The sequence below is a fragment of the Juglans microcarpa x Juglans regia genome, chromosome 2D, assembly GCF_004785595.1.
Source record: "Juglans microcarpa x Juglans regia isolate MS1-56 chromosome 2D, Jm3101_v1.0, whole genome shotgun sequence".
Taxonomy (NCBI): domain Eukaryota; kingdom Viridiplantae; phylum Streptophyta; class Magnoliopsida; order Fagales; family Juglandaceae; genus Juglans; species Juglans microcarpa x Juglans regia.
In genome coordinates, this window is record NC_054596.1 from 24,173,328 (window position 1) to 24,187,876 (window position 14,549).

Sequence of the window (14,549 nt, forward strand, 5' to 3'; positions counted from 1 at the left end):
TCTGCCTCTATTTGAGTTCCTGTATTGTGATCTCCCCCGAGAATCAACATTTAAAACTGAACTTAAACCCGAGGTCTCACCTAAATCCCTCATGCTCACCTCCTCAACCAAAATCAAATCATGAATATCATCATATTTTAGTTTTATTTTCACAACAGAATTACTGACAGTCATTCTCATGGCTTCCCAACTATTTGGCAGTGAAGCCAATAGTATCAATGCATGTATCTCATCATCAAACTCAATTTCAACAGAAAACAATTGATTTGTGATAGTATTGAACTCATTCAAATGATGTGCAACAGACGTACCTTCTGCCATCTTCAGATTAAACAACTTCTTCATTAAGTGTACCTTGTTACTCGCAGATGGCTTTTCATACATACTTGACAAAGCCGCCATGAGATCTGCAGTCGTCTTCTCCTTGATGACGTTGTGTGCAACGGATCTCGACAGGGTTAGCCGAATAACCCCCAGAACCTGTCGATCTAACAGGTTCCAATCAACATCTTCCATGTTGTCCGGCTTCTTCCCCAACAATCGAAGATGAAATCTCTTCCCATAGAGGTAGTCCTCTATCTGTATCCTCCAGTATCTATAATCTATGCCATCGAACTTCTCAATCCCAAATACATTCACTTCTTCTCCAGCCATCGTTTTCCTTCAGACCCAAACCTTGGCTCTTAATACCAATGGTTATGAAAAATGATGACAAAAATGGAAAGTAAACGAGAAAAGAACAATCAAACAATCACACGACACAAGATTTACGTGATTTGGCAACTTGTCTACGTCCACGGAGCTGCAAAAGATTTTATTTCTTGAGGAATCACAATATACAGTGTATGGGGCGATTACTATGCTTAATTGTACAACCACAGTATTAGAAAAATACATATATATAGGGTACACGACGGAAAACCCTAATTTCAAAAAATAAGCGTTATTCGCTCAAGCGGCGTGCCGAGCGCTCGTCGAGTGAACCTGTTTACTGGTCGTTTGCTTCAGCCATCTGTTAAGTGGCTCACAAGTGAACTCTCTGTCTGAACTCCGCTCGAGCATCCTGTTGAGCGAGTGTTGAGCGAACTCTCTGTGTCACATCCGCTCAAGCTCCCTGTCGAGTGTATCACACGCGAACTCTCTATATAACGTCTCCGCTCAAGCGGCCTGAATGCTCCACTCGTGTGGATTGAGCCAGGCTCCACAATACTCAATAGTTACATGTCTAGTTTTGGGGCACTTGGGTGGCAATGCTTGATCCAAGGTCGTAGATTCGGCAATCCATTTCTATTAAAAAAGAAAAGAAAAAAAAAACAGAGAGCAAGAGAGAGAAATGTACAAGGAAAACGGGGAATAAAAATGAGAAAGATGTGAGGAAATAAGAGATCGATGGGAGAGAGGAAAAGAGGGGAAGATCATAGGGCCTTACATCACGAAAGTGAATCAACAGAGGGGTACACTGTGATTTGTTTTTTTTCTTTCGGTTAAGAGCATTTTGGGAGTGAGATACCCTGTTATATTTTTCTATGATGTGCTGGTGTATATTATGCAGTGAAAAGCTATAATGTTTTAAACTGTGAGTAGTAAAAGTACCCGGCCTTTCTTATTCACTCAAAAAAGAGAGGGAGAGTGGAAGATGATTTAGTGTGTGGTCCAAGCTATAATAGTATAATGGGTGGTTCAATAAATCTTTTGAATATATGCATAGGATAAGAAATGTACAAAGCTTTAACTATAACTTTTGGTTGCCTATGTTTGATTCTCCACCTCAAACATGATACATAACAAGACAGTTCATTAAACAACAAAATCAACATGAATCCAAAATAATTTATTTCTAGTCACCACCACGTAGATCGATACTCATCCTGATCCCATGCGTGACAAAAGATTAACCAGATCAAAAGATTGTCGCTTTCACCATACCTAAGAATTATCATGTTTAGAGTATTTCTATTTGTGAATCGGTATAGAGAACATACCCTCCGATCCACGCTGTTAATGTGACCCTATGATATCTGACCTATCTTCATGTTCTACGTACGCCAAAGTATAACTATCTTGCGCGTTGTATTTCTTATGATCAATATGTCTTAATTTAAAACTACGTTGTTTGCCACCGATGTATAGCACAATAAGAATGAGAAACTATGAAGGTAGGAGATATTTTGTTGCTAACAAACTTAATATTGTATATACGAAGTGGCCTAATAGCAATCTGCGATCAAAGGATTCCACATATTCTTTCCACTAACACTAGCTAACATACCTTCCTTGCTCAGGAAAAAAAAAACTACGTTCATTGCATATATATATTGTTTGCTCCTATAAATAGCTAGACTTGAAACCACATACCTATCTTCATTCCACCACAATACAATTAGCTCAACCTAATACTGTTTATCCTTTTTGCTTCAGCAACTCCTAGCTAGGTTACCCCACATCTACAAGCTTTCATGGCTAATAGGTCAGCTATGGCTTGGATCGCTATACTTCTCATAGTCATCTTCTCCACAGCCTTCATAAGGTCACAGGCACGTATTATTCATCATGGAGACAAGCTCATGCATAACAATTTAGGTAGCAAAGAACTTCTGGTCGAGTTAGGTTTTGATGTCTCCAAAGTTGAAGGTGCTCAACGTACTCCCAGGTCACTCGGTCAATATGACCAAGTTGTGCCCGGAGGACCAGATCATCAGCATCACTCTTAACCAGCTTATATATAAAAGGATCAAGTGCTTTTGGTGCCGATCGAAATGTCCCTTTTCTGAATTACAATAAAACTAAGTTTGGAGTTTATTGCATGCAACTCAATTTATGATCGAGCATTATATATTGAGGTGCAAGTAATAACAAAAGGCTTATAGCCAGAAAGAGTTCGAAGACATCTTAAGGATATAAAGAGGTTTAGGTATTTCGTGGTAAAAATAACTCAACTGGATGTAGCTAGTTTTGAATTCAGTTGTATGCTAAAGATATCATGCACCACTATTTCTCTATTTTATGGATGATTTTCTTGATCGATCTTCTTCTTTTCCATTGAATGTTTTGCATTTACCTGTTAATAACTTTCCTAAAATCTTGGTGATAACTCAAATGATCATCTTGCCCATCTTGAATATTGAGAAATGCTCGGCCGGTTGATTATTTATCGAGATTTGCGAGAAACAATATAAAAGTGGTGTCCGATCAAGTAGAAATTTCTCCGCTAAAAGCCTTAACTTCAAAGTTACATATGATATTCCTTGACGCATACGAAAGGTCACATGTGTGTGTTTCCCTCATCACTCAGATACCAATCACACGTACCGCAATCGGGGGTAGTTCCTTATGGGAGGGCCAGCCGGCAAGTACTGTAAATATTGGGACACATGTCACAGTGTGCATGCACCTTTTATAAATTTTCATTCCAAGATTGATTCATTGCATCTAGTTCGGACTGGATATTATCATCTTGTGATTTTACAGTACATATACAATGCATTTCACAGTAAATATATACATAATTACCATATATATATATATATATTTAGATCTTCTTAAAGAAAATTACTTTACTGTCATAGATCAAGAAAAGAAAGATGAAATTAAGAAGATTCATAAAGATCCGTATATTGTCACAAAGACTAACCACATATATTGTCATATTAAAATTTATTACAGAAAACGATCACATGAAGATCTCGTAGCATCGTGGTCTCAAAATCTTTTTGTTGTTTCTTGAGATGGATCACGCACGTAACAGAACGATCAACAAAAGACGGAAATGGGATCCCCATGATTATCTGAAGAAAATACGATAAGTTGACAGAGGTAATCTAGAATATCTCCTTTAAACAATAATTTAAAAAAATAAGTTTTGAACATAATTAATCTTTATTCAGGGGAACAACTACAATCAAAATAAACTCTAACAGCACACATCAATATCGAAAAATTAAGATAAAATAAAACTAATGATCAACAAATATAATGACATGCATCTAATAAAATAAATAAAACCAATTAGTTCTATTTACTAATTTGATAAACCCACTCCTAATTTTCATCCGATATAAAGTACTAACATGATAAAACATCCACTTACAAATTGTTGCCGCATGCATCTACGTAGATGATTGATGATCTAAAATAGCTTGTTGTTGCACCTATGAGGGGTCGGTGGCAAAACTTTGGCAGTTGGGTTATTGGTAGTATCTTTAATTTAAGCCAAACTAATTCTTCATAAGCAGTGAAATATGGAATACCGGATGGCGCACTCTTATTTTGAAATTGGTGGGTGGAGTTTTGCGACTTGCAACGTCACATATAGCAAGTTGTCCCATGCTGATATCGGCTTGGTTGGTTACAATTGTTTTCAAGATTTTGAAAGATTTCTTCAAATAATTTGAAGTTTTCAAACTAAATAGTTGTTGATGTAATTTCCAGCGGTGTATGCAATTCTTTTCCAGCCAAAAGAAACAACCTTAGGTGATCCCAATGGGGGATACCTTCGATGGTTAAGTCAGAGAGGCTATGATCTCTAAACCAATTGTATAATAATTCACAGTGTGCAACTGTGGTTGTATTTATAAGGATCAAAGTACCTCAGATTGTGGAGTCTTCCTTGAGGATATGATACTCGAGTTGATAGTGTCCTATTGGCGAATGTGTCTTTGAGGGACTTATCCTTTTGGCATGAACATCTGACAAGATTAGACTTGTTGGTTAAGGTTCCTTGGCAATCACAATGGTTTCTTGCATTATTCCATGATATCGAAACGATGCATTATGCTTAGTTTCACCCCTTCCCTACCTTGTATGACGTGAACTTCTTGTGAAAACATTCCTTTGATCCTAGTGGCCTTTCCTTGCCCATGGCGTTAACTATCTCTGGCATGTCCTCATCACTCCATGCGAAGATATCACTATGCTCGATGAGCACCTACTTCATCTACTCTCCGAGGTCTGGTGCCATGTGCATCCATATTCTTGTAGTAGCCTTTGGTCGCCCAAGATACAAGGCGACCAACTCCAAAGGCTTAGTTGCTTCCCCTTTCTTCGACTCATTCTCATTCCGAGTCTTGATCAATCGCTCGATGAGCTCGAGTGGTGGCGGAATAGAATCTCCATTCGCTCCTCTGGCTTCTGCAGTGCGAACCTCTCCTCCCATGTTCTTCAGCTCCTAGACATACATAACATTCTTGTGCCAACACTTGTTTAAAGTTAGGCGACCGATGATAGCATTAAGTGCTGACAAGGCTCTCACCACTAGGAAGTCTACTATCATGGTTGTGTACTGCAGGGCATGGTCCCAGTGATGCCCCCAGATTTCGCTTGGGATTTGGTGGATTCTAAAGTATCGGGACATGCAACGCACGGTTACCTATTCCCGTTCACAATAAATAAAGATGTAATGCACCTAGCATGCATCTAACAATATGTAATATTCACATCGGATACTTTTATTTTCTTCGTTGAGCAATACTATGTACCAGAAGTAATATATCCCAAAAACATAAGCATACTTCATAAAATCCACATAACAAATGTTCAAAAGTTATAGTGTATGTCCAAAGATTTCTAACATCACGAGTATTGGAGACAGTGCTCCTTAAGTATATGTAAAGACTACTAATATATATACTAGGGTAGTCCCTTGAGTAACTTGCGCAACTCGGCCAAGGAAGCCAACATACTATCGATGAAATTGAGCATCGAGGCTATAAGCTTTGCATCGTTGCGTTGACACCTAATCGACCACCTCCAATTGATGATTGGTCACGTCTCCTGATCCTGGCACATGATCTACCATTCTGGAAAAAATAGTAGTTGAGACTACCAAGTAAGATTTAATTACAAATCTCAATAAATTAATAAATAACTTTAACTAGCAATGTACAAAAAATGCATGCGTGAAAGTACAAACATGAATGTTGACGTGAACATGAATAAACGTGGCGTGACTTGGCAAAAAATGTGACATGAACTGACATAAACTGGAATTGACATGAACGGAACTGACATGACATGAACTTGGAGTATATGTAAGATGGTGTGACATGAAAACTGAACATGACGTGAACCGAAACTGAACTGATCTTGAAACTGAACATGAACTTGGAATCCTGTTCCTATAATAACTACTTGATTAAACATGAACTGTGGATGCTACACAGGTCCCCTTGAGTCATGTGCCCCTATCAATACCGCATCACATCACAGGTATCTGCACTAGCTGTGAGTACGTTAACATTCACATCACACCACGGATATCTACACCCACTGAGTACGTAATGTATGCATCTTGTGGCAGGTATCTGCATCTACATGAGTGCATATAACATGAACGTGAATTGTGGTTGGCACCATTCGAAGCTTGTTGGCAGTACTTTGTCAACTCAGAGAATTCACACCAGCTTAAATACTCCAACATGAACAATAGAGTTCCACTAGGATATTACCTCATCCTAGAACTTAGGGTCGTGATAAATATAAAAGACTCAACCCACTTGAAAATATTGTTTCTCGTGATGAATTTCAAACTCATGACATAACGTGGCGTGAAATGAAATGACAAATGACATAGTTGACCTGACATGACATGTACATGAGATTAATGATATGACATGACACAATACGTAACAGATAAACATGACATAACATGGCATAATGTGCATCAAATAAATATGTCCTAGAAATAAATCATGGCATGACATAACGTAACACGTACATATTCATAAATAACATAAATGATAATTTTTCTTACTATCATATACACATAAATACCTTAAAAGTAAGTTAGAGGCTTAACTTACAGCGATCGATGCATGACGAAATTAAGCGTGAAATAACGAAAAATGTAAGGAGACATTTCTAAAGGTTAGAAACTCTTTATTACTATACTTAGAAAAATAGGATTACTAAACTAGAGTAAAATTACCATTTTACCCCATCATTATGGGAAACTGACAATTTTACCTCTAAGTTAAAGATTTCACATCCTAACTCAAAAATTTACCAAAATTTACATTCGTCGTGTAAATTTTATCATAAATCCAAATATCTAATTTGAAAATTTTAAATCACAATATAACTATAAGAACCGAGCATGGGACGAAACACACTAAGGCTAAAATCCTTATTTTGGTTGCAATTCTTTCAAACTCCAATTTTCATGCTAAGACCAGATCATGCAATATAGAAAATCATATCCTATGATTTAATATCATGAGGCACATTAAAAAAAATAAAAACCATAAAAACCATAATTTCTTCTATGCCAAAGCATCAAGTTTTTTTATCGCAAAGAATAACCATTGATGTTCTCGGTCCGTTCTTCTTCAAATCAATTCAAAGAACTCCAAAAAATCAAAAACATATTCTTAACATAACCATAAATCAATCCTAAGAAATAGCGTGCTTGAAAAAACAAGTCAAAAATCACAAAAATCCTAAAATGCCAACCAATACTATTTGCTTGCACATTATCTCCAAAACCGAGTACCACATGTTTTGGTTTTTTATCAAACCACTAGATCTGACTTTTTTCATGAAATAAACCATCAATAAACAACATCATATGCTTCACATTGAAGTCCTAAGATGGATCTAAGCATTAAATTCAAGATTTTATGGAAAAAAAAATGGCATAGAAAAACAACACAACCCGTGAGCCTCAAGTTTGTTTTTCAACCAGGCCTCAACATGCATAAAAATTTCTTTCCTTAAAATGACAGCCATAAATCTTCACAATAGCTTCCTAACACAAATATCAAAGTCTTAAGAGTAACATATATGAATATCAAGACCATAGGAGCATGCTTTCACAACAAAATATCCACTTACTCAAAACAGAAACTGTTTTTACACCTCCAGTTTTCAACTTTCTCATATCATACGAATCTTAGTAAAAACTCCCAATATGCAATAAATTAAATCCAACTTACATTTTAATATGTTAACCATAAACCATAAAAATATCAGAAAAATATATTGTCAGGAACATCATCACAAAAATTAAAGAATCACACATTGTCTAGATTATCGTCCAGACTGATCTTTCCATGTTTAAATAGATTTTTTACTAACCAAAAATACATAAAAAAATCACAAAAAATATACAATTGGGTTCTAGACTCAAAGGGGAACACTTATTTTAAGATAGTTTTGTGATAATCTACTTAAAAGTACTTTGAACAATTTGAGCAAAAAAGGCTAGAAAAGCCATCTAAAGCTTCTCCTTGAGTTATCTCCAAGAAATTGTTTCAAAAGTGACAAAAGCCTATGGTACCAGCCATGGAAGACTCATATACTACTGGAAGGTCAAGAAGGGATGTGAGGGTGGCTTTTTGGTAATGGGTTGTCAACCAAAACCATGTCCAAAACCAAGGGCTATAGTACACGATTTTGTGCCTTGAAGCTGCCATGTGATGGGGTGGTGGTGAGGTGGCTGGTTGCATTCCCATCAACCACTATTTAGGGCTGACATCGGCCGTGGAAGCATACTCATGGTAGTGGAAAAACTTCTTCAAGAAGCCATGCATAGGTGGTGCAATTTAGTGGACCTTAAAGGTCCTAAACCGATTGGGCCTCATTTGGGATTTCAATAGGGTTTGGTTTGGGGTTTCAGTTTCTATCAAGCCCAAATCTAATTTTTCTTGACCAAATAAAAATTCTATGCTATAAAAGAATGGATAAGGGTATAATGACATAAATTTGAATGGTTAATAGTATGTGCAAGTGACTTAATCAAGTGATTAAACAAATGCTATAACCAACTTCATTTAGGATTTCGGAAACCATTTAGGGTTTCGACTTCCACATGGTATTTGGATTTTCAATTTGATTCTAAATATTTGAGGTTTCACTAGGGTTGAAACCTTCTTTGGTTTGGCACAAAAATGGATGGAATAGTGCTTGCCTTAGGTGGCATGATCACAAAACTTGATTTTCCTTCATTTCCTTCACATTTCCATATCATAGTTCCTCTTGGTGCCAAGTGTCTTAATGAAACTTCTCTAAACTGATTTACACATTTTGGATTGCGTTCCACATGGCGCTATTACAGAAGTTATTATTCACTTCAAAAATGAGGAAAATAACTTTACACCATAAAACCCTAAATAATCCTATGAAATTATGAGTATATTTCATTTCGTGAATTTCAACTCCTAAGTGCCTCAAACAAATCAAAACACGTTTTCGAATAGCTATTGTCTAGAAAATGAAAATTGTTTTATTTCTCTACAAAATCTTAAATATTCATATAAGACTAATGATGCTCATTCTCATATTCCTAAGTACCTCAAATAAGTAAAATTTTGTTTCTAACACCTAAGTGGGCCAAAAATTAACTATGCGAACATATTCAATCCTACATGATTGCTCGATTTGTGAGATTTTTTCAAAGTTTTCACAATGTTCCTAAATCCTAAAAAAATCATCCACTGAATTTCCGTTGGGCTGTTATAGTCCCCGTTATGATGGGTAAAATGATAGCGTAGACAGGCTACACCGTTCTCCTAAAAAAACCTTCAACGATGTGGTGTCAACTGTAATGTGTCCTTCTCGATCCGCATTCTTTTAAATACTTCACAGTATAGGAAATCTCCTAAAATCTTGTTTTCAAACAAGATCTTGTGAGTGGTGCAATTGGAATGAGCAAAGTGAGTATGAAGGCGTCATCATGGGGAATGATGATGCACCACCCTCGACAAACCTGCCTACTCTAGTTTGAATCTCGTCTAGGGGCTTGCACAATATGGATGGGCTATGGTGGCGGGTGCACCCTTTCTTGTTCTTCTCCTCCTTAGGCTCTTACTTCCCCTTCATCCATATGGTGGTCTTTCCCTCTACTACCCAGTCGATTGCATTTCTGTCGGGGTTTACATTTGGTGATGAAGCGCTCCAGTTCTCTATTCCTCTGCATGACCTCTCTTCAGTTTCTGAGGTTATGGCAGTCCTCCATGTTGTGACTCCACGTTTTGTAGTAGGCATAGTAGTGGTCGAACCTTTGCATGCTAGTGCCTTTGTCATTGCTTGTGTTGGCTCATGCTTCGTCGCCCCCTTGCACATTCATGTTGGAATGCATTGTTCTTACATGCCAGTTGAGTGTGGTAACCATTTTCTCGCCTTCACTCATCTTGCCTGCTTCTTCGCCTTTCCTCCATTGTCTGCCGATTGTTTTATGTGTTGGCCGCCTTCGCTTTCTTTTCGTTGTTGTCCACTTCCACCCTATGTAGACCAATCAATACTTTTAGCATATCTTCAGCATTGTAAAACTCATCTACCTGATCTATGAACTCTCGCAAAGTCGTCAATGTCTTTTGAGCCAACTCTGACATGAAGGGGCTCCTGGGTCCATACGTTGCCGAAAAGGGCAGCTAGTGTTATCCCCTCGTCCTAATCTTTCGTCGTCGGCCACTCCTTATTGAACCAAGCCATGACTCCTTCAAGTTTTCATCATTTTGCTACTTCACAATGAGCCTTCAGCTAGCCATAAACTATATGAGGAACTGCTAGCCAAGCTCCTCAAAACTGGTAATCAACTCGATGCAAAGACTCCCGAACCATCCTCTAGCCTTGCCTTTGAGGGCTAAAGGGAAGGCTAGACATATGATTTCCCCCAGAAACTCATGAAGGACAATATGGGCCTTAGCCTTGAAAGTCTTCAGATGCTCTACTGAGTCCTTGAACCCAGCATAGAGGTCTATTTTTGGGACCTTAAACCATGAAGGGAGGAAGACCACCATTATCTCCTTGCTCTACAACAGATCCTTGATGTTAAGTAGGTTGTCTACGACGAGGATGCTCCCACTCACATTGCCATCTCCCAATATCACTACATTAGCTCCTTTAGGCTATCATGTATCACCGTCTTCTCATCTTGGTCGTTTTTAGTTGGCTTCACTCAGAGACTCATCATCCATTGCTTGTACGACCTTGGTCCCTCCATCCCTTTGATCTCCAACCCTTTGCTTCAGGCCTTATGTAACACCCCGTATTTTAGTGTATTTTTTAATTGAAAGATTATTTGTTATTAATTTAAAATTTATTCTCTGGTTTTAAAATTGTTGGATTTTTAGTTGTGTTATTTTTATGATTTTTAGTTTACGAAAATTATTTTTGAAGTGCTTTCTCTAAATTAATTATTTTTATGCGTTTAAATTTCTTCTCAAATTAAATTAACTTGTTGTGGGGTGTAATTATTTATTTTCATTTTAATCACTGCGTTTGAATTATTTTATTTTACTTGCTGTGTTAAAATCGTTTCCGTTGGATCGTTTTTGTGACCCAAGATATGAGGATTGGACCTCATTTTTTTCCTACATTTTCTCTTTCCTCTTTTCTTCTTCTTCTTTTTTTTCTTCTCCTACTTTTTCTTTTCTTTTTCTCCTCTCCTCTCCCGCGCGCCGCACGACTCTCCCCCTTTCTCTCTCCGTCCGTTTCTTCTTCCACCCAGCCCCGCCGCCTCACGCTGCCGTGCGCACACAACCCGGCCCACTGTCCTTCCCAGCCACCAGCGACCACCCCCTATAATCTCAGCCCCAACCGCGCCTCCGTTAGCTCCCACGCGCATCACCAAGCAGCGGCACTCCTTGCGCCGCTGCGCCGCCGTCGCGCCACCCTTGGCCACCATCTTCTCACCACATCATCCTCGACCTTCTAGCAACCCAATGGACCCAACCCCACCTCCGATCTGTCACCGATGAAGCCCCACCATCAACATTTCCTTTTTTGGTATTTTTGCACTTCAACCGCCTATTGCGCCGCCGCCCACGGCCAACCACCACCACCACTAGCTTCACCGACATCCCTAAGCCCTACCCTATCAATCTCGGGTCTTCGTTTACACCCGTTCAAAAGTGGGTTTTTGAGACCCATGGCCACAGTGCTTTTGGCACTATTTTGTTGTTGCGTTGCCGCTTCTAGCACCTCCGTGATCTCTCAAAAATTATATTATAGCATTGTAAGTATTTATCCCAAAGAACTTTTGAGATTTAAATGTATTTATGCTCTAATTCATATTTACTGTTAATTTATTGGTGGTGCCAGACTGAGTCCTAGGAGTAAGGGGATCGGTTAGATTGGATGACGGAGTTGTTTGTGTGAGATTGGTTTATGCTATGAAATTTGTTAGCTGTTTCGGGTTTAAATATTGGTGTTTTGAGTTTGACATTGGTCATGGTGAATATTGATGATTTTTAGGAAGTGATGATATATTTTTAGATTATTGGTTTGATGTATTGGAAATGTTTAGAAGGGTTTGTTGGGGCCTTTTAACATCTAGAAGTGTTGAGTTATTTTTTCCTGTTATGGAGTGTGAACGGAGAGAGAGTAGTGTGTAGTGTCGTCCTGATTAAATTGTTAGTAATTGTTTGGGACTGCGAACTGTAGGAATAAGTGTGAGTTACTGGAATTTGAGTTGACATTGGTTTTGATGCTTGTATTGGACAATATTGAGATTGGTATAGAATATTTTGGGTCGAAGTGTGGGCTGTCCGGATTATTATTTGGCTGATTGAGTTTGTTTAAACTTACTAAATTATGGTCTAGAAATTAGGTATTAAGTTGTCTAAGACCAATTTTGTATTGTTGGACTTTAATATTTAGTTTATATTATTTTTATGAATAGGTGACGAGACAGATAGAGACCGTATTCAAGTCATAGATAATGCGCTGCAGGAGTCAGGTAAGCGGGGTTCCTATGCTAGATCTTACACGAATTATTTGAGACTGAAGTTGATTTTATGAAAACTTTACATATTTTTGTGGTGAAATGAGAACTTGGGAAAAACAAAACCAACCTCGGTCGTTTATTTGCATACTCATGAAATCTGTACGAAAAATAGAAAAATATGTTCTGACATGCATTGTGTAGACATGAGCTAAATTCTGTCATGTGATTTCTGAAATCTAAAAAAAATGAGCGATATTGAGAATATGAAAGATTGTGCACTTATTTAGAAAGATGTTTTGACTTTTGTGTTCAGTGTGAGTAAACTGTCTGATTCTGTTTTGGTACTCTGTATTTTTTTGATATAACATTTGAAAACCTTTGGCATGGTGTACTGGTTTTCGTATCTGACTCTGTCTCTGCTTCGCTCTGCTCTGCTCTGTTATGCTCTGCTCTGTTTGGGTTGGTACCAACTTCTCTGTCTCTGAGTGCACCCACTTTGGAAACAAAGTGGTTTTATTGTGGTCTTTCCTGTGTGCACACTTGGGGCTCCGAGAAGAATAAAGGAAAGATTTCACCTCTGTCTCTGCCTGGTTTGGCCACCAGGGTTAGCACAACCCTACCACGGGGGTGAAACATGGTCTCTGCTCTGTTTGATGCTCTGTTTTGATCTGATGATGATACTCAGTTTATGTTATGCCAAAGCACTATGAGTTTTACTTGTCTTAAAACCATCGCTCTGTTACTTTTGAAAATATGTTCTGTTCTGCATGATAACACTGAAAAATATTTTGTTCTGCATGCTCTATTTTGTAAATGCTCATGTTTACATGCTAGCATATGATTTCTGCTTACTGAGTTGTTGATAACTCACCCCCTATCTTCATAATATTTTTCAGATGATGTGGAGAGTCCAACTGAGGATCTGGATTAGATTGGTGAGCATGATTAAGCTGAGAGAGGATGTTAGAAGAATGAATTCTGATGTCTTATGTCTTTTAGATTTAATTATATCTTGGGCTTGGGTTTAGTAAGACTTTTGAAGTTATTAGTTTGGTTTGTTATGACTACCGAGAGATTTTGGACTCCTTAGCTTATTTTGCTGCAATAATAACTTTGTAGAGTTTCAATGTGGTTATTTAGAGTACTTGAGATTGAGTTTTGCTAATAAAGTTTTGGAGTTTTATTTTAGTTGTGTTGGAAAACATGTTCTTAAGTGACAGGTAGTAATTCTCCAAGCCAGCTGGGTTTGGGGCGTTACACCTTACTTTAAGGCTTTGTTCTCTCTATAGGGCTTTCCTAACCAATCTCATTCTCTACAGCTTTTCTTCCATTTCTATGAATCTACTATCCACTCCTTTGGTCATCCTTTCGTCCATTGCTACCTCCTCTAGATCAAAAAGTGTATGGGAGTTTGTGGTTGCAGTCATCTAAGTCTAACCTCAACAACAAATCAACTTGTGTAGGAAATTCTCGAAAATCTCTCAGACGACGCCAACTGTTGATGCAATTCCCACAAGTACCACAATGCTTTTCTAGCCACCTACAATCAGAGAAACAACCTTAGGTGATCCCAATGGAAGATGTCTTTGATGGTTAACTCACAGAGAAGCTATGATATCTAATTCAATCTCATAATAATTCGCAGTGCATACCTAGATGTGTATTTATAAGGATCAAGGTGCCTCACATGGTGGAGTCTTCCTCAAGTATATGATACTGGAGTTGTTAGCGTCCTACGGGTGAAGGTATCTCTGGGGGATTTATCTTATCGATTCACGGCATGAACCAGCTCCGACAAGATAAGCCTTGTTGGTTAAGGCTTCTTGTCAATCACGATGGTTCCTTTCATTATCCAATGATCTCTAAATGATGTGTTTACTTAATTTCA